This window comes from Nycticebus coucang, chromosome 9 (genome assembly GCF_027406575.1).
Source record: "Nycticebus coucang isolate mNycCou1 chromosome 9, mNycCou1.pri, whole genome shotgun sequence".
Taxonomy (NCBI): Eukaryota; Metazoa; Chordata; class Mammalia; order Primates; family Lorisidae; genus Nycticebus; species Nycticebus coucang.
In genome coordinates, this window is record NC_069788.1 from 129,095,934 (window position 1) to 129,117,533 (window position 21,600).

The following is a 21,600-nucleotide window of genomic DNA, read 5'->3' on the forward strand; positions in this document are numbered from 1 at the left end:
TCAGCCATCACACAAATCAAAACCATTAGGATGCTGAATGAAAGGAGGATTTGAAGAAACGGAATCCTCATACACTGCTATGGGAATGCAGTGGGATGGCTACTTCAAAAAAGTACAAGTTGGTGGTTCCTCAAAATGTTAAATGCAGAGTTACCTCATTACCTGGCAAGTCCACTCCTAGGTATATACCCAAGAAAATTGAAAGTATGTGTCCCCATAAAAGTCTGTACATGAATGCTCATAGTAACATTATTCATGACAGTCAAAAAGTGGAAATAACTCAAATGTGCATGAAATGATGAATGATAAATAAAATTTGATATGTCCATATGATGGAACATTATCTGGCCATACAGAAAGAAATGAAATACTGATACAAGCTACAAAATGGATGAACCTTGAAAACATGCTATGAGGCCTGATAATTAAGTTTGCTAACTCATCTTAGAAAAAGTGCTATTCTTCATTGCTGAATTGATCACCTTCAAAGAACTCCCCTCAGCCATCTGGTGACTATAGTGAATATCAGTAACAAGGGATGTACACTTTTTTGAGGATGAGTTTGTGAACTTAATTGTCAGACCTCGTACGACAACAGCTCTGATGGCTATTCCAGAAAAATAGTTCCATAATTGCTTTGAAGTGTGGACTAGACACCAGCATCAGTGCATAGCTTCCCAAGGGGAGTGCCTTGAAGGTGACCATAGTGATACTCAGCCATGAGGTGTGTAGCACTTTTTCTAGGATGAGTTCACAAACTTAACTGTCCAACTTTGTAGTCATCTGTGCCTCACTAACCCTAACCGTAAAATTATTGAATTGGAATAAATGTTCTCCAAAATTGCTTTCAAGAAAAATACAATGTTCCTCTTTTTTTCGTTTAAATTATATTCAGAAGTGAGATTCCGAGTCACTAACCATACAATTTATTAACAGATTGTAGAAAATAATTAACAATGGAGGTTATAAATACTGTTTTTTGATAAAGCACTGATTAATCCATAAGAAAATCCAGGGTGCTGTGCTGCCTGGGCAAGCTGTGCATGGAGGACCTGTGGGAGATGCCGGACAAAGTAGCAAGTTTGCTCCCTCTTCGAATTTGACGCCCTACTTCTAGCCCAAATAAGGGAAGATAAGTGTTTTCCTGAGCTACTCATCTGAGGCTTGCTTATTTGGCTGAAATTTTCAAAATCCATTCTAATACATGTTGACATGTGAAATTTTTGCCACTCTCAGTCCTGGGTTCTCTTTACTTTTCTACGTTTGCTCACTCCCTTGTTTTTTCATTCAGTCTTGAGGCTCTAACCATCCTTTTCTGGGGCTGCTAAAATGAAAACCTATGGAGCCATCCCTATCTCTTCTCCTGCCCAACATCCAGTTGATCAGGAAATCTTCAAAATGTTTCCAAAATTGGACCAATTTTCACTATTTCCACAACTACTGCCCTGGTCTACCATCATCTTCCACTTCGGTTTTCGGAACCTCCTGACAGGTCTTCCTTCTAGCCTGGCCCCTCGACAGCCTAATCCTTATGCAGCGAGCAGAGCAAGCTCTTTAAGTCAGAGCATGTCCCTCCTCTGCTTACTTGCCTGTGGCCATTACCCTCTGTCACCTTGCTGTCCTCCCTGCAGTTCTGTGAACACATCAGACAATTCCCACCCTGGGTCCTCACTACAGCCATCCTTCCACCAGATATCCACTTGGCTACATTCTTCGCCTTCTTAAATATTTTCTTGCTTGTTTGTTTTTATTTTTTGAGATAGAGTCTCACTCTGTTGCCCAGGCTAGAGTGCCATGGTGTCATAACTCACAACAAACCTCAAACTCTTGGGCTCAAGTGATCCTCTTGCCTCAGCCTCCCAAGTAATAGGGACTATAGGCACCCACCATAATACCCAGCTAGTTTTTTTTACTTTTAGTAGAAAATTAGTGAGACCCTATCTCACTCTTACTCAGGCTGGTTTCAAACTCCTGAGCTCAAGTGATCTGCCCATCTTGACCTCTCAGAGTGCCAGGATTACAGGTGTGGGCCATGACACCAGCCTCACTTTCCTTAAATCTTCGGTCTACTCTCACTTTCTCAAGGAGTTCTCGATCCCCTACCACCCCATTTAATGTCTGACCTGCTCCTCCCTCCACCACATTCCTGATCCCTCCAACCTTCTCCAGCTTGTTCTTTTTATCCCTAGAGTCATATCACTTTCTAGGATACTATATAATTTACATTATGTTTACTGCTTTTGTCTTTCTCTACCCATAAGAATGTAAATTCCATGAGGACAGAAATTTTTGGTCACCGAAGCATCTCACATGCCTCAAACAGTGCCCAACATGGCAGATGTGACAATGAACATGTATTGCATAAGCAAACTAGCCAGTCATCCGTGTTTAATGATTTAACCAAATCGCTATTGTCAGGTAGCACTCATATGCCTGCCATTATTTAAAATGGTGCCCTCTTGGAGATGTACTGCAAACACTGGTGATCCAGGCTGAGGCCTTGTCATCAGGGCTTCTAGTCCACTGAGTTTGAAGTGCTAGAAAAACAACGATGATCATGTCATATTCTTCTACCTTCTGGGGGGAAGAGGTTAATACTGAAGAAAATCACAGATTCAGGTTTTCAAACAGCATGGAAATACAGGGAAATTATATAGTCTGGTGTCTTCCCTTTTTTTTTTATATATGGAACGCTTCATGAATTTGCGTGTCATCCTTGCGCAGGGGCCATGCTAATCTTCTCTGTATCATTGCAATTTTAGTATATGTGCTGCCGAAGCGAGCACGTCTTCCCTTTTTTTATTAGAACATTTTCTTTTGAGTCACAGATCTGTCCTACAGAGTCTCTAATGAAAGCAATAAAGTCTTGGCCTAGCAAAATGCTCCCATGAAATATTTGTACAATTTCAGGAACCCTAAGGACACATGATCCCAGCACAAGATTTCTTGAATTCTAACTATTACACTATTTCCAAGAATAGTCAAATCTCTGCAAGGTTCAAAGATCTACTGAGAAGATTATGCAGCACTGCTCAGAAATCCCATTTTAACAGTGTTCACTCTTGGCAAACTTCTCCTTAGGTCTTTGTAAGGATGAATGAAAAAGCAGTAGAGATGATATAGTCTGTCAGGAGGAGAAGGGCAGACAAATGCTCAGAGCTCTGAAGCCCTGCTGGCACCCAAAAGAGGGAGCTCTCAGTACTTCAAAGGCCCAGAGCACTAAAACCTACACACTGTCCCCATTTGCATTAACAAGGTGTCCGTGCCTTAGAAAAAAGTGATAGTTGGGCTCTTACTTTTTTGAATTCAGCATTGCCTTGTGCAGACAGTACAGAAGTAAAAGAAAATTTGAGAAATAATCAAAGTGCCAGCCACGAGGCCAGAGGAGAGGAGAGAAGGCTATGAAAGTGGCGGTAAGAACCACTTCTCCCCGGATTGGGAGAGCCAGTGCTGGCCTGGAACTGACTTGCTGTTCCTGCTGATTTTACCCCAACATGTGATCAGGAGGAAAAACCACCACTCACAAAGGCCGTGCCCCATGCCACAGACACACCATTTTGATGCCAACCAAGCATACTGAGTTGGGGGAAGGGAGAAGTGGGGAATCAGAGAGCTGGATCATCATTATAAACACTCAGCAGAAAACTGCCATTGCAGCTTTTAGTTACCCCCAACAAATACTTTCCTGGCTCTGAAAAGTGATGCGTATCACATGAAAATTTTATAAACGGTAAGGGAAATATAATGGGCCCAAATCTCTCCTTTTCTGGCCAGAAGTGCCTTATTAAAAGCACCCCTGAAAGTAGAGGGGATACATGACATTCAACAGTCTCATCCTATTCCCCCAACCCAATTTTAACTTGCTTCCATGCAGGCTGACACGGGCTCTCAAGAATGAGGGCAGGGGATTCTATGCAGACGTAGAGGGTAGAGTTGCTGTCTTCTCACTCCCAACTGAGCAGCTCCCCATGATCAGCCTCTACTGAGGTGAGCATTTATATTTAATTGTACAGAGAGCTAACAAGTCTCTAAAGTTACCACTAACTCCGAGAATACACTGTGTGAACAGGGAAATAGGAAGAAAATGCATTCTTGCTGTTGCTTCTCTCCTACTGTGCACTATCACTACAGCATCTGATAATGGTACTCAAGAAATTAAAGCAATGATTCTTTTTATGTGTCTCATTTCCCAGTAAGTCAAAACATGCTGTCATTACCTCAAGACAAGCCTTTTTTCCTAAGAAAGGGAGAGGAATCATTATTCTGTTGCTGTGTCCCCCAGCCCCAGATCTTTTGAAGACATGAGGAAACAGGCATAGAGAGATCAGAATACTCATGCATCTCAACCATCAACACTTAAATCAATACCACAGACAGGGCTGGGGGAGCACTGTTTTCATTGCTCTACACAGCATAACACTGTACTGCACTCATTCATTTACATGTATGTCCCTACCAAGGCCTTATTCATTTTAGTCTCAGTTGAGGCTCAGAAAATGGTACCTTGAAACATGGAGCTTTGGCACTGAACAAAGATTGACAGGCCTCAGAAATAAGCTTCAGAACAAAGGTCTCTCTTTGACCTTCTCCTGCCCCGCCCCAAGCACAGAGAGGGGCTCTAAGTTCCCTTTTCTGACTGGGGGAAGTTTATCAACAAGAAATACAATGATTTTGGACCCCCTTTCTGGAATCTACATTAACCAGGGAAGATTAACTCATCACAGGAGAGGAAACTTTAAGTGTCCATACCCAGGATACCACCTGGACAGACCTTTCACCTATCCTTTCAACTATTATTTTGAGGGCTGAGAGATTTCATTTGAAATAATTAAGATAACCCTTATTCACAGTGAAATTCTGCCCCTTACCTTCCCATGTAACTTGTCACCACTTCTCCCAGAGCCCAGAGGTACTTTGGTCCAGGCTATGGACAAAAGCACTTACTCTTCCTCTAAAATCACCTACAGTTCCCATTTCACTCTCCCCTGTGATATTAATATTGATATATTAAGGAAAAATAATGCTCTTGGCCATGTAGAAGCTTTTTAGTTTAATCAGATCCCAGTAATGTATTTTTGGTGTTGCTTGAATTTCCAGGGGAGTCCTCCTCATAAAATACTCTCCCAGGTCAATTTCTTCAAGTTTTTTCCCTGTACTCACTTCTTTTTGTAGTTTCATGCCTTAAGTTTAAATCTTTTATCCAGTGAGAATCAATTTTTGTTAACGGTGAAAAGTGGAGGTCCTGTTTCAGTCTTTTACAGGTCACCAGCCAGTTCACCCAACACCATTTGTTAAATAGGGAGTCTTTCCCCCACTGAACGTTTTCGTTAGGCTTATCAAAGATCAAATGACAAGTAGTAGCTGGGTTCATCTTTTGGTTCTCTCTGCTGTTCCATAAATCTATCTCTCTGTTTATGTGCCAATACCAGGCTGTTCTGATCACTATAGACTTATAGTATAGCCTAAGTCTGGTAATGTAATGCCTCCTGATTTGTTTTAATTTCTGAATAATGTATTGTCTATTAGAGGTTTTTTCCATATAAAATGAAACACTATTTTTTCAAGCTCTTTTAAGGTACAACAATGGTGCTTTAATAGGGATTGCATTAAATCTGTAGATTGTTTTGGGTAGTATGGACATTTTAATAATGTTGATTCTTCCCAGCCATGAGCATGATATGGTTTTTCATTTGTTAACAACTTCAGTCATTTCTTTTCTTAGAGTTTCATAATTCGCTTTATAGAGATCTTTCACATTCTTTGTTAGGTAAATTCCCAGATATTTAATCTCTTTTGGCACTACTGTATAAGGAATAGAGTCCTTGACTATATTTTCAGCTTGACTATTGTTGGCATATATAAAAGCTACTGATTTGTAAGTATTGATTTTATATCCTGAGACACTGTTGTATTCCTTGATCGCTTCTAAGAGTTTTGTAGTTGAGTCCCTGGGATTTTCCAGGTATAGGAACATATCATCTGTGAAGAGTGAGAGTTTGCTCTCCTCTGACCCCATCTGGATACCCTTGATAACCTTCTCTTGTCTGATTGTGATGGTTAAGACGTCCATTACTATGTTGAATAGCAGGGGAAATGATGGGCATCCTGGTCTAGTTCCAGATCTGAGGGGAAATGTTTTCAATTTTATTCCATTCAATAGGATATTGGCTGTGGATTTGCTGTAGATGGCCTCTATCAGTTTAAGAAATGTTCCTTCTATGCCTATTTTGTTAAGTGTTCTGATCATGAAAGGATGCTGGATACTATCAAAACCTTTTTCTACATCAATTGAGAAAATCATATGGTCTTTGTTTATTATTTTATTTATGTGATGTATTATATTTATAGATTTGCCTATGTTGAACCAACCTTGTAATCCTGGAATAAAACCAACTTGATCACAATGTATAATTTTTTCAAGTGTTGTTGAATTCTGTTTGCTAAGATCTTATTGAATATTTTGCATTGATATTCATTAATAATATGGGTCTATAATTTTCTTTCTTTGTTGGATCCTTTCCTGGTTTGGGGATCAGGGTGATATTTGCTTCATAGAATGTGTTGGGAAGTATTCCTTCTTTTTCTATGCTTTGGAAAAGGTTGTATAATATAGGTACTAGTTCCTCTTGAAAGGTTTGATAGAATTTGGATGTGAAGCCATCTGGTCCTGGGCTTTTGTTTTTTGGGAGATTTAATATTGTTGATGCTATTTCAGTGATGATATAGGTCTATTCGAGATTTCTAATTCTTTCTGGTTGAGTCTAGGAAGGTGGCGTGCTTCCAGATATTGGTCCATTTCCTTCAGATCTTCATATTTCTGGGAATAGAGTTTTTAGTAGTAATCACAGAGGATTTTTTTGAATTTCTGAGGTATCTGTTGTTATTTCTCCTTTATTGTTTCTGATTGACAATATTAGAGATTTTACTTTTCTGTGTCTGGTTAGGTTGGCCAAAGGTTTATCAATATTATTAATCTTTTCAAAAAACCAACTTTTTGTTTCGTTGATCTTCTGAATGATTCTTTTGTTTTCAATTTCATTTAATTCTGCCCTAATTTGGGTTATTACTTTTCTTCTGCTGCGTTTGGGATTGGAATGTTCTTTCTTTTCCAGTTTCTTGAGCTCATCCATTAAGTTGTTGGCTTCCTCTCTTTCTGTTTGCTTGATGAATGCTTCCAATGCTATAATAACTCTTATGACTGCCTTTGCAGTATCCCAGAGATTGTGATCATTGGCATCTTCATTAGCATTTTGTTCCAAAAATTTGGTGATTTTTCTTCTTGGTCTTGTCTTTGACCCAGCTATCATTCAGCCTAAGATTATTTAGTTCCATCACTTTGTTTGAGTATGAAGATTCCTGTTGCTGTTGAGTTCAACTTTTATTTCATGGTGGTCCCAGAAAATACAAGGAATAATTTCTATTCTTTTAAATTTGCTGAGGTTAGACTTGTGTCCTAAGATTTGATCAATTTTGGATGCTGATTTGTGGGCTGATAAGAAGAATGTATATTTAGTTTTATTAGCATGAAAATGCTCTGAAGAGGTCTGTTAAGTCCATTGTTCTAGGTTCAGGTTTAAGTCTAATATTTCTTTGTTTAATTTCTTCTTGGAGGATCTAGCCAAGATTGTCAAAAAGGTGTTAAAATCTCCAACTATTATGGTGCAGGAAAATATCAAGTGGTTCATCTAAATTAAGGGTTGCATTATATTTGAGGAGCACTGTGGTAGAATGGATAAATGTTAATTACCGAAATCTCTTCACGTTGGGTGTTTCCCTTGGCAAATATGTAGGGACCATCCTTATCTTTCTTTATCTTTGTTGGTTTAAAGCCAATTGTAGCTTCAAATAAAATTGCAACCCCTGCTTTTTTCTGGTTTCCATTTGTCTGTATTATAAATGTCCATCCCTTCACCCTGAGCCTATTTTTATCCTTTAAGGTAAGATGAGATTCTTGTACGAGTTTATGTATCCAGCCATCCATCCTGCACCTCTTTAGAGGACAATTTAAACTATTCACATTAATTGAGAGAACTAATAAGCATGGTAGTGTTTTGCGTGACATGTTTTTCAAAAGTCCAGTGGATGTTTTTAATCCTTTCACCACTGTGGAAGTTGGGTTTTGTTCAAAAATTTCTGAGTGAGTTTACTTTGGTGGTAGAGCATTGTGCTGGTCATTGTGGAGGATGAGTTTGAGAATATCCTGGAGAGCTGGTTTAGTTATGGCAAATTTCTTCAACATGTGTATGTCATTAAAGTATTTGATTGCTTCATCACAAATAAAACTCAGTCTAGCTGGATACAGGATCCTGGGCTGAAAGTTGTTTTGTTTTAGGAGATTGAAGGTTGATGATCATCTTCTTCTGGCTTGAAAAGTTTTGGCTGAGAGATCTGCAGTCATTCTTATATTTCTCCCTTTGGAGGTAATGCTTTTCTTACATCTGGCTGCTTGCAGAATTTTTTCCTTCCTATATACTTTGGCAAAGTTAATGGCAGGGTGTCTAGGAGATGCTTTATTTGGATTGAGTCTTGCTGGGGTTCTGAAACTATTTACTATCTGATTTCTGTATCTCGTGACATGCTTGGGAAATTCTCCTCCAAAATCTCTTGGAGTAGAGCATCTTACCTTTAAGACCATCCTATTCTCCTTCAGTAATTCCTATAAGACAAACGTTTGATCTTTTGGAGTGATCCCACAACTCTCTCAGGGAATGATCAGGTTTTATTCTCCATTTTTCTGCCTCTTTGAGCATTTGGGAACGTTCAAAAGCTTTCTCTTCAATTTCAGAGATCCTTTCTTCTGCCTGTTCAACTCTATTACTGAGGGATTCTACTGTATTTCAGAGCTCCTCAAATGACTTTTTCATTTCCTTGAGCTCTGCTCTTTTCTCACTATGTCCAAATCTTTTGTGACTTTGTCTTTGAATTCATTAATTTCTTGAGACAACTTTAGAACTACTCTTTGGCTTTCAATTTCTAACTTTTCTTCCATTCTATCCATCTTATTTGCCATCCATATTCTAAATTCTATTTCTGACATTTCAGCCATTTGTCTTTGCATGGCATCTTCAGTGGTATCTCCTTTGTCATTCCTTGGAGGGTTTGATCCACTCTGGTTATTCATGTTGCCAGAGTTCTTCTGTTGGTTCTGCCCCTTGTTTATTTCTCACCATTTGGTTATTAGAACTGGTAGGGTGAGATTAAATTGGGGTTCCCAGGTAGTAGAGTTAATCAGCCCCATACCAGAGCACTAGATATAGGAGATACCTGAAAAGAAACACCTTGGCAATAAGGGAGTATGGAAGGGATTTAACATCACTGGTCTCTCCTTAAAGAGCACGAGAGCACATAAGAGCACAAGACAAGAACAGTGACATTATTGCATAGCAGTCTTCACACCTGTGGTGTATCACCTCTATACATAGCCTCAGGAAAGGCTGCTTGGACTAATCCTGACAGATTGCTGCTGAGATGCTCGCTCCTCCTAATACTGACCGTGACTTATAAGGTGCTTTGGCACCCGAGACCTGAATGAGACATACCCAGAGTGAAAATGTATAGCGGTCCTCCTCCTTACAGTTTAATGGGTTGGAGCTGTCCTGGCTCTGACGCTAGGCTTTCTAATTGTGGCTTATCCCCTACAACCCTACAAAGGCCCCTTTCAGCGTTTTGGCCAGAGACCCTGAGGTCTTACTTGGTGAGATAGCTCAAGTTGGCTCTGTTTTGAAATAAGCCAACCTCTACCCTATCCTAAAGAAGCCACAGTATTAGGTTTAAATCTCAGCTGTGGAGATATACTGACAGCTGTGGTGTCCCGCCCCCACCATTTAGTTATTTTCTGTTACAGAACTTCCAAGGTCAACCTCAGAGACTCCTTGGGTGGACAGTCCCAGACGCAAGTTCCAATCAAATTGTCTCAGGAAGTACAAACCCTGCTCAACAGGGAGGGATCCAAGGGTCTCCAACAACTCAGTTGGTGCCAGGGCCCACGCTCCCTCTTGCCAGACTCAGTCCACATTGGTGTCCACTTCTCTGCTCTCCGGCCCAGTTGGAGCAGGGGCCCAGCCCCGCCCACCCACCAAACTCAGTCCACACCAGGCAACCACTCTTCTGCTTGCAGAGCCAGGGGTTCTACACACTCTCACCTCAGACACAGCCCAAAACACAGGTCAACACCACCACTGGCTGGGTAAAGTCATAACCAGGGGACTACTCTTCCTCCTGCCGAGTGTCCCTTTCTACCCATGCCCTCTTTCTTCCCCACTAGTCACAGATTCCATCCTGATGTTCTTCAGTACACACTATACCCAGATCTCTCAGGAAAAGACCAAACACTCTTCACTCTGCAGGGCACAGAACTTCAGACCACCATGAGAGGGAGGAAGGGTAGACTGGGAATTTGGAATTGTGGGGGGAAATATTTGTTCAATTTTATACCCAGCGGGGAGTGGTGTCTAGGTTCCCAAGTGGGACCTTGCTGGAGAAAGAGACCTGGAGTTTAGCAGCTCTCTCCAGTGAGGTAAAATGAGAGGTCTTTTGTTCCCTGCTTGCTCGCAGAGAGCCTGCTGCCAGCCTCCCACTTGGGGGAGCAGTCTCCTGTTTTCTAGTTGAAAGGCTTTGTACCTGTAATTTGTTTTCTTGAATGTTCTTCCTTAGAGTCACAGCTTGCTAAACTTCTTTCTTGGCTTAGTTCCCCACGTTTGACTTCACAGAGTCCGATTCTGTCGTTTTTCTCCCTCTGGTCAGCAGCCTCTGCCGAGGATTGCTACTAGTTAGCCATCTTCCCAGAATTCCCCTGGTGTTTTTATTTATTTATTTATTTATTCATGTACTTTGTTTGTTTTTGGCAAGACATTTATTTAGGATAGAGACATTGCCATACTATGTCAGGACCTGGGACTGGCCAGGTCTCGGGCCCGGCTTAACTGGGTTCCAGATGTGGACTGCTAAGCTACCTTGCTCAGGAATAATTTCTCTTAGGTGCCTGAGAGCTATCTACCTTAGCAGAAGAGAGAGAGAGAGAGTCTTAGAGTAAAGCAGTTTTAGAATAGATACATCTTAGTCTTTAGTAGAGCTTGGTAATCTTCATCAGAGAGGCACCGTGCTGGCGTTGTGCAGACAGGAGAGGAGACAGAGTCAGAGTAAGCAGGTCCATGATAGAATGCGCATGCTCCAGACTGTCTTCTCCAGCCTAATATAAGGCTGATCTCACGCCTCTCAACACCACAGGTGTAGAATCTGCCAATTCACCACTGCTCTCATCTCGTGAGCTCTCATGCTTGTTAGGAGAGCTAAATCCCTCTCTCCATGCCCTTTTCACCAAGGTGTTCCATTGAGCTATACAGGTTATTTCTTTTCTTTTTTTTTTTTGCTGTTTTTGGCCAGGGCTGGGTTTGAACCCGCCACCTCCAGCATATGGGGCCAGCGCCCTACTCCTTTGAGTCACAGGCGCTGCCCTACAGGTATTTCTTATAACTCTCACTCCTCCTAGCCATAGGATATACGGGCTGCTATAATACTACAACAGGAAAAATAAGACACATGCATAATCACTATAACATTTCTCTTTTGTATACATAGATTGGTTTTTTAGTCTCCAGGAATATCTAAAATAGGTGTATAAGCCTTCATGTTTCATTGCTTCTCTGATGAGCTTGGGGATTGGGAAACCATTAAATGCTTCTACAAATTATTATATATTTGTCTTTAGTGGAAAGGAGCAGTCAGGTTTAAATGTTTGATAAAAGTATGGTTGTAGTTAGATTGCAATCTGCAAACATTTGAGCTGTCAGTTTGCTACAGAAGGTGTGGTCCAAATGCAAGGTGCCCGAGAAGGGGCCTGATTGGTCACATAAGAGCAAGGCCCAAAGCCTGAGACTGTTAAGGCAGAGGGAGTGTATGCAGAATGTTCAGAGCCTCCTTCCTAGATTTCTGGTTAAAGGAAGAGCAGAAGGTTCTTGTTTTGCAAAGGTCATCATCTCACTGAGTCTCTGAGAACTTTTTTCTTTCCCCTATAAGGACATTGGGAAAGGGAAGAAGAGGAATGGGACAATTGTTCTTTGTTATTTACTTATTTCTAAGAGTTTGTAAGTTCTGATTGTGATAAAAATATAGAAATTTAACAAAGAAGCCAAAACAAATTAGTCTTATAGCTGATGCTAAACATTGGCTTACACTATTGTCATACACTGAACTCCCAGTTATCAAGGCAAAACTGTTGACTTGGCAAAGAGGAGAGTTACTGTCAATTGTTACAGCTCCCCAAACTGGATTTGACTGGCACCAGTGCTGTGTGAGTGAATCAGATGCTGAGATGCACATTGTGTTAACTTCGACTTTGTTCCCCAAAATTCTATTCCAGAGATATGTAAGATGAAACTTATTCAGGGCAGAGATCATGATCATATCCCCTAGCACAGTGCCTGATCCATAGTAGTTGCTCAAGAAATATGTGTTGAATAAATAAAGGACACAAAGGTTACTTTGGGTTGCTAAGATCAGAACAGTATTTGCCATTATTTTGGAGGTCGGTGTGGGGTTTGTACACCCTGGAACAGTTTCTTCTCTTTGCAGCTGGTAATATTTTTCAGTTTACGAAGCACCCACATCCTTGCACACTGACACAATGGTCCTGGGCAAAGTGGCACAGACAAATTTCTGTGTATCCAGCAATACACCTCTCTGACAGTGAGTTGCTTCTGCTTTATCAGAAGGTTTGATTTCACAGGTTTTTAGTCATTTCTTTCTTCCTCCTACAGGAGGGTACTGGGCTAACCCCGCGCCACAGCCGTTGCGTCAGCCTCCCGGAAGCCACCACAGGAAGAGGCTCCCGGGCCACAGAGCCACTTGGGGCCTTGGTTCTCACCCTCTTCCCGTCGCTGTGGATCCTCTGGTGTTTTTATTTAAATATTCCATATTCATTTATTCTATCCTGTTGATGGGTTGAGAGTTGGTGAAACATTCAATGAGAAGAAAATCCTAAGAGTTTCTTTGGTACACTCCAAGGAACCCAGCAAAGAATCAGACATAGTACGTAGGTGCTCAACCATGTGCTGACTTAAAAGAACCACCAAGCTGAGTCAAGCTCAAGGTCTATCCAGTTCCAAAGTGACAGAAGAAACTCTATGATGGTTTTTGAAGAACAGATTTGTTTTTCATCTGTATAACGTTCCTGGTTAGTGTTAAACATAATTCATTAACTAACAACAAACATCTTTCTTAAACAAAAGCCTCAAGGCACAGGGGACACATTAGTTGTTGTTAGCAACCTTAGCACATTAGCACATTAGAAATGGTCATCCCACTATTTTATTTCCATCATCTTTCCGGCCTTCTTGGACCATCCTATTTACAATAGCTCTTCTTAACCTGCTTTATTATTTATTATTTTTATTTTTTTGCAGTTTTTGGCCGGGGCTAGGTTTGAACCCGCCACCTCCGGCATATGGGGCCGGTGCTCTATTCCAAAGGCACTGCCAACCTGCTTTATTTTTTTTAATTCACAGCACATAGTGTGTTAAACTACCTGATACTATGTAATGTGTGCTTATTTCTATACTATTAATCTCTTTCACTAACACAACTCCATAAGAGCAGAAGAGTTTTGCTTGCTCCTTTTTCCCCAAGGGTCTGAGAAACAGCCTGGCATGTAGTAGGCCCTCCATATTTATATATTAATATTGCTAAATATAAAATTGTTAACTCAGGGAGAGTCAGGAGTCATTTGAGATAAAGCAGTGAGGTCTAGAAAGAAGTTAACTGTGTGATATTCTCTCTCTCTCTCATACACACATACCACCCATACACACAACTAAGCTGAAACAGAAGTCTTCAGGAAATGAACACCCAGTGTCAAGGAAACACATTCCTCTGACAACAGCCTCATCCAGCAATTGCTAGGATGAAATAGAGCCAATTAGTATGAAAGATTTGGGATGAGATTTGCTGTGTTCTACCCAGGCTAAAAAAAATAAAGGAATTGTTGCAAGTAAGCCAGATGGGGGAGAATGCCATAGAACTTACAGCAGATGGCACTAAAATATTAAACTAACATTTCCTTGTGTGCCAAGCCCAGCTCTATATTACCACTGACTACGGAGCCAGTCTATTTAAAAACATGCAGATGAAAACCAAATCCGGCCTTGTTAAATCATTCCGCTAAAAACAACTCCAAGCATTAGCACCTAATGTGCTTTCACACAAGGGATACGTTAATATTATTCAGGCAAGGTTATGTCTAACAAAGCCGCCCAGGATAGAAGGGGGAGGAGAAGCCCATGGCCTAAGGAATCTGTTCAAAAACAAGCTCAGTGCGGTAAAGCGTGAAAATCTGCTTCTCTGATTGCCATAGCAACAGCAGCCATCCTCAGACACTTTAAAAACCAGATTTGTTTTTCTGCTTTTCAAATACCTTTGCATGGTATTTTTGGCTAATGTTGAAATACAACTGACATTACATAAGGTATACACACACTGCCTGTCCAATTGCTTCTGATCAGACAGGCGGCTTGTTGTTTTCTCACTAAACCTGCGATGGTGATTCCACTGGCAACAGGACAGCACCTGTCCCTCCGGGGATGCCCCAGAAAAGTACTGTGAACTCAAAGTCAGGCTCATTAATATTTACAGGCTGGTGTGGGTTACCCAGCTGGATGGGAAGGTTTTGTCAAGATTTATAAACCATGTCAAGCAAAGGGCATACTATTGATCTGCTTCACAAATATTATTTAAAGCTTCCGCCACAGAATACTCATTTACTTTCCCACTGAGGTATAGTGACTATCAAGGCCCAGTCGCCGAGGAGTCAGCAAGAGATTGAAAAACAGAACCATGCGAACAGGTGTGCACCAAAGAATCCTATCACCAGTTCTGTGTGTTTACAACATTTCGTAATAAAATATTAGGAATAAAGGCAATACATCTGATCATCAGTTAATATACAGACTGAGAGAACTTTCCACTGTTCTGGGTTTTTGGCTGGGGCTGGGTTTGAACCCGCCACCTCCGGCATATGGGAGTGGCACCCTACTCCTGGAGCCACAGGCGCCGCCCTGTTCTGGGTTTTTATTATAGTTAATAAAACAGAACGGCAATGAGGAGAGATTTGCTCACTGGCTGGTTAAAACTGACCAACTAAAGCAAGACAAATTTGGAAGGTTCTTGGGAGAATTTTAAAATAAGCTAGGCATTAGATGATGCTAGGATATTTATTTTATTAAGCGTAATAATCGTCCTTTAGTTATATAAGAAAATGTTCCCATTTTTAGAGAAAGATACTGAAGTACTCAAGGGTGAAATATCTGGGTGGCTGTGACTTAATTTGAAAATGCTTCCCTCCAGAGCAGACAAGACAAATAAAACAAAATGATAATTACCGAATCATTCATATATATATATATATGGAAGTTCATTATACTATTATCTCTACTTGTGCAACTTTGCAGAATAATCTATTTAAAATATCTTAGAAAGAAAACAGAACCATGAGTTCATTCCAAATCACAGGTAATAACTAAGTATTTGAGGAGCCAATCTTTGCCTTTCCTTCTTTAAAGTATGACAAAAATATCTAATATTTTACAGGCAATAATTCTTTGTCAGAGCTTGTGAAACTCCTTATGTGGATTTTTGAAGTGAGTTGATGCACAATTATCTTTTAAAGTATGAAAATAGTGGACAAAAAATGATGAAGCAAAACCCACCAAACAAGCAAGTTGTTACAAGCAGCGTCCCTGCATGGAGATGGAAACTGCGTAGATCCTGGCCCTGCCAAGTGCCAGTACAATCTGCCTATAGGGAAGGAGAAAAAAGCAGTAGAAAGACGGCCCTGAATGGGAAATACACCCAAGCTCCTTCCCGTTTAGGGTAGCTGGAAGCATATAATGAGAGAGCTTTGTGAGAGAAACAGCAGTTATTTAAGTAAGCATTTTATGTAAGAAGTAGATAAACCCTCCAGAATTTGTCTATCCGCTCTAAAGAGGTGATTCTGTATTTATGACGGTGAGAACACAACTGAATCTCACTCCCAAATGCTACTTCAAATATTCTTAAACAAGCTGATAGCTCAGAAAGTACCGCTCCATAAAAACACACCATAGGGATGACTTTTTGGTGTGTGTAGTCCCACTTTGGGGAATAGGGGACAGCAGTCTACTCACTCCAAGGTGGCCATGGTCCTTGTTAAAGGGAAGTGGCTCCAATGCTCCTTTCTGCTGACTGATCCTGTTAACGTGGCCACACTTAGAAGGACCAGAATTGTAGGCCTGAGCTAGATGCTGACCATGAGGAGGAATAACGTCCTTGAGATGGGCTGGGACAAGTGAGCTACGCACCAGGTGGCGACAAAGCAGCACAGTCAGACCCTCCCCTCCTGGGAAGCCCCAGGCCAGGGACTGATGCCCGGAGGACAGCCCATCCCCGTGGCTTCACATTCTCTTACGTCCTTGAGTAACTCCCATTCCTGACCACAACCTGGGTACATCTCCTTCTCTAGTACAGAAAATACAATCCGGTTATGGAATGTGGTAATAACTGCTGCCATTTACAATGCGCCAGTTCTCCTACCAACCCAAGTGCCTTAAAAACATTATTTGATCTAAACCTCACTACAATTCTAGGGAGTAGGACTTATTAGTCACATTGTACAGCTGAAGCTTGGGACGTTTTATGCCAGTAAGAGGTGGGGCCCCAGGTTCACACCCAAATCTCTGTCATTCCAGATTTCACACCTTCATCACTACATAATACTGCCTATCTCTATCCTGACCTTAATAAACAAACAAACAAATCCTTGCTATTCACTGATTTCTGTAATATTCAAAACAAGGAGAAGCATTCACTACAGAAAGTTTTCCATTTTATAGGGTTATAACGTTTCAATAAACTGGTCTTGTGCAGATTTGATGAGCTGAGCTCAGCAAAGAAAAGCACAGGCCCGTAGTGATGTCACCTTCAGTTCTGCCAACTCAAATCTCTTAGTGACTATGTCAGCTGAACCCCGGAAAGCATCTTTCTCTGCTGACTATATCTGCCCTTTCTTGGGTCGGTCACTCCGGGAGTGCACAGCCAAGAGACAAATGTTCTTCATGAAGAACCGCAGGAGAGCCACACACAATGTTCTCTCTTAATTGGCCCATTATTCTTTAACCTTTCCCTGGACTCAATAACATTTAAATGAAATTCTGGAAGAGAACATAAGCTAATATAACACACTGTCATACAATAAAATCTCATAATATACTTCAGTGGCTTCACCTACGTGTCAGGAGTCCCTATTCATTTATTAATCAAATGTGTGTTGAGTCCCCACCACTCACTAGACATCATGGTAGGTGCTAGAGATACAGCAGCAAACACAAAGCTGTGATCTCAAAGAGCTCAAAGTCTAGTTGGGAGAGACGGGCAATAAACTAATAAACAAATGCACACACCATCTACTGGGTGATAAGTGCCATGAAGACCTAAAACACAAGATCATTGTGCAAGAGGTCTCTGATAAGGACCTCATCACATTTCCAGCATATCACAGGAAGCCAGTAGATGTTCTAGTACACACCACACAAGAGAAAAACTCAATTCAAGGTGGGGGGTGGGGGTACGAGACAGTGGGGATAGCTGTGCTCCCACTTAATGGGCACAACGTTAGGGTGTATGGCACACCTCTTGGGGGTGGGACACAATTGTATGAGGGACTTTACCTAGCAAATGCAAACACTGTAACCTAATTCTGTGTACCATCGATTAACCTGAAACAATAAAAAAAATTTCCAGGGTACTCCACGTTTCATCATGTGTAGAGGTATGTTACTAATTCTGGCCAATCCACCATAAGCAAAAATGACACATGCCATTTCCAGAAGGAGGCTTTCAAGGGCTAGTGTGAACCTCCCGCTCTCTCTTCCCATGGCATGGCAACCTGAGAAGCCATTTGCTGAGATCACTAGCACAAGAGGGAGGGGGCTTGGATCCCTTTGTAAGTGAAGAAAGAAGAGTCCCCAGCAACCAACACTTGTTGTGAGCTGCAAATAAACATCTGTTGAGCCAAGCCATTGACATTTTGGATTCCTTACTGCGGTATGGCCTGACCGCCAGAGTCAACAGTGTGAGGAGCACCTGAGCATGGTGGGGACAACCAAGAATGACAGACAACAGGTGGGGTCGTCTCAGAGGTCGCAAACCCTGGCTAGACATTTTAAACCACCTGATACTAAAAAACACTGGTAAGCAGATTTTACACTCAAAAGATTAAAATCTGGAATATGTAGGTGGGGACTAAGGATCTATACGTTGGAAAAAATGCTCCACAGAAAATCACACAGTGGGTCACCTGGCTTTAGGAACCCTCCCCAGAGGAAACCTGCATGGGAAAAGAACTTACCAGTGAGATCAAATCAACTTCCTGTAAATTACTGGAAGGCAGCCAAACTGACGTATAATGAAACTTATTAATTGAAATTTTCTGAAAGAGTATTCTGCAGAAAGTAGTCCTGCATTAAATGAGTAACTGGACTAGATTCTTTCTAATCCCTCTCTTGGTATAATTATTATTAACATTAATATTTAAATAGTAATAGTGAGAAAGTAAGCACTTAACCTAAATTCTCTCAATTAATCCTCACAAGAATCCTGTGGTGTGAGTACTGTTATCCCCTCTGAACACAATTCCAAAGGGAGAAAATTGAACACTAGTTCAAAGGGGGAAAACCTGAACCGCAAACAGGTAAATGTGCTGGAAGTCACACGACCAGTAGTAAGCGGTGCAGGTAAGACCCAAATTCATCTGGCCCATGATTATTGCTCATCCCAGTGAAAGGAGGATGAGCAATGAGAAAGTTGTAGAGTCCAGAGGGAGGGACTCTAGACAAGACCTTCCACATGGGCTCAGAGAGCATCGCTCATTCTAGCTGAAGATTCCAGTCCTTTGAGAACAGGCTGCCAAAGCAGGATGGAAAGTTCCAAAAGCAACAGTCCACTTTTCTTACTCCAGTTCTTTTTTTTTTTCCTTTCTGAGACAGAGTCTCGATCTGTTGTCTGGGCTGGAGTGCAGTGGCATCATCACAGCTCAATGCAGCCACAAACTCCTGGGCTCAAGCAGCCCCCTCACCTCAGCCTCCCAGAGTGTTCTTGCCCTAACTCTGTGCTCACCAGGCAGCAAGGAACTGATTTCCCCCGTAGGGTGGAGTTTCTCTCAACACATTCCCAGTGTAAATCTATGACTGGGCATTCTGGCTTAGAGAAGATTCAGGTCAGTTTCGGATCACTTCCTGCTGAGAAAGGGGCCTGGGAGTGCGCCACGCCGGGAGCTAGCCTTACCCTCACTGGAGCTGTCTGCAGATCTAGGCGCTCACCCTCCTTCAGAGGATCCCATGCTGGCTAACAGGTAGAACTGGCCAAGGGCATGAAACCTGGATAGTGCACTCTTAACAATAGGGAGTGTGCGGGGCCCCAAGGAAACAAGATGGGGGGAGTGCAGGCTCTGAAAAGGAAGCAGAGAGAGCACAGGCACTGGACTCCAGAGTGGGGCCTGAGCAGCTGGGGCAGCAAGAGGCTGAGCATGCCTCAGCGAAATGGGCAGGAGGCCTGAGACACCCGGCCTATTTCCCGATTTTGCCTGGGGCTGGCTGCAGAAGTGGGGACTTCTCCAGTTCTCCCGGGTGTCTCTCAGGAGGGCACCAGCTACTCACCCTGCAGTTTCTAAAGATTTGTACATTTTTTTAATGATATTTCAGGAAGAAGCAACGAAACATCTCGAGGACAAGAGTGTCTTTCTAAAATCTGCTCAGAATTACCATCCCAGCAATGCTCGTGGTGGGGCTGGTTAGCACCAGTGAAGGAGGGTGCAGAGGAGCACGGCGGAGGAGGAGCGGGGTACAGAGAAGCGAGACGTCTGAAATGATGGGACGGCCACCCGGCATGCATTCCAACCACGCATCTTCTTCCTCAGCTTCACTCTCCCACACAGTCAGGGTGACACTGGCTAGAGGAGCAAATAACCCCAAAATTTCAGTGGCTCAACATGGGAGGATTTTTTTTTTTATTAACTTAATAGATAAGCCTGAGTGTCACTAGCAGGAAGCTCTCCACCAGACAGTCATTTAGGGGCCCGAGTCCTTCCTTCCCCATCCTCTTGGTGTGCCGCAGTGTTTCAAACCTTTTTCATCTCACCACGCACTTGGTATAGTTAAACTTCCGTGGCACACTTAAATTATGTTGATCCCAAAAAAGGGTAAAAAAAAAAAAGAATATACTTACTGTGCTTTCAACTTCTTTCAAAAATAATTCAAAATTTTTTGCTCATTTCTTATTGCTGGAATTTCATATTTGTTTCTTCTTGTTGGATGACTAAACCGGATGATGGTAGAGCTGAAGACCTTAAGTGCTTGCTTTTTGCCCGTTGACCAGATAACTAGAACTATCTGCATTATCTATGCAGCATGGGGTTTTTATTATTTTTACCTAAAGAAGTCTTTTTTGGTAATAACAAACGTGTTTTTTAAAAAAGCCTGGTTTTTCTCAATAACCCCTTTAAAGGTTTTCAAATTGTTTCATATCTGGTCAAGTTGAGATTTTTAAGAACTTCATTTTTAATTTGTAATAAAAGTTTACAACTTGATTTTTTCAAAAAAGTCAACAAACTGCAAGCACCTGTTAATAAAGGTCTTAAACAATGAAAAAAAATAATAATAATAATTCAAAATTATTGTGAATAATTAAAGTCATTATCTTCAAAAATTCTCTTTGAAAACTTAAAATAAGAATCTTTAAATTTTTTGTGACACCACCAGGAAAAGGCAGGACTGCTTATGGCCCACCTTGACCCAGGTGTGACCCGCATCACTCCCATTCCCGCTCTGCTGCTAAGGTAAGAGCTCACAGCTCACCTGGGTACCAGGAGGGCTGGGCAATGGGGTCTCTGACCGAGCAGCCACTTCCCAGCAATGGCTGCACACTGTGAAGGGCAAGCCTCATCTGGGTGGAGAGCTACTCATCTTGACCCCTTAAAAATGGGCATCATATAAAGTACAGAGGCAAATACACACAGCAGAAGAGACACAATGTATAGTTCAAGTCAGTGCAGATTTGAGGGATGAACAGTAAGGCTTGAACTCAAAAACCTGTCTCCTTCTCAGAGGACTTTGCCCTCAGGCTCTAGAGTTTGGCTCCACGACTTCCCCACCAACTAGGCCTTCTGTGTTTTTTTAGCTGCTAGTGGGCTCTGAGGGAAAGATGTTACCTCCACAAAAACCAGAATATAAATCAGGAGAGCCTTTATACGTTAAAGCCAAGATTTTTAGCTTCGGAAATACAGTACATCTTAGTGAAATATGTAAAATCCACCCAAATTTTTAGGATTCCATTTTAAGAGGAATAAGAAAGGGCATTAAATACGTGGACCTCAACAAAGTGAAAGAAAATAAAAGGAACAAATTGGCAATTAGACTATTTAATCTATATCAAAAAATAAATTGTGACTTCCTTTATTTCTAACATTTGAAAGAATAGCTATGATTTTATGTAAAAGAAATTCAACTATCAATTTGCTTAGATAAAATTCAAAAATATTATGTAGTTCAGGTGACAGACCAGGCTGACATTTGAACTAGC

General features: G+C 41.5%; 1 protein-coding gene and 1 non-coding gene across 2 annotated transcripts in view; both read right to left on the minus strand.

Annotated features, from left to right (window-relative positions):
- Positions 1–21,600, minus strand: part of RTN1 (reticulon 1) — a 285,610-nt gene that overhangs the window by 81,639 nt on the left and 182,371 nt on the right. The gene's annotated exons all lie outside the window — the stretch shown is intronic.
- On the minus strand, positions 2,680–2,786 carry LOC128595026 (U6 spliceosomal RNA). Its single transcript, XR_008382721.1, has one exon. It is a non-coding gene; the product is annotated as a U6 spliceosomal RNA (small nuclear RNA).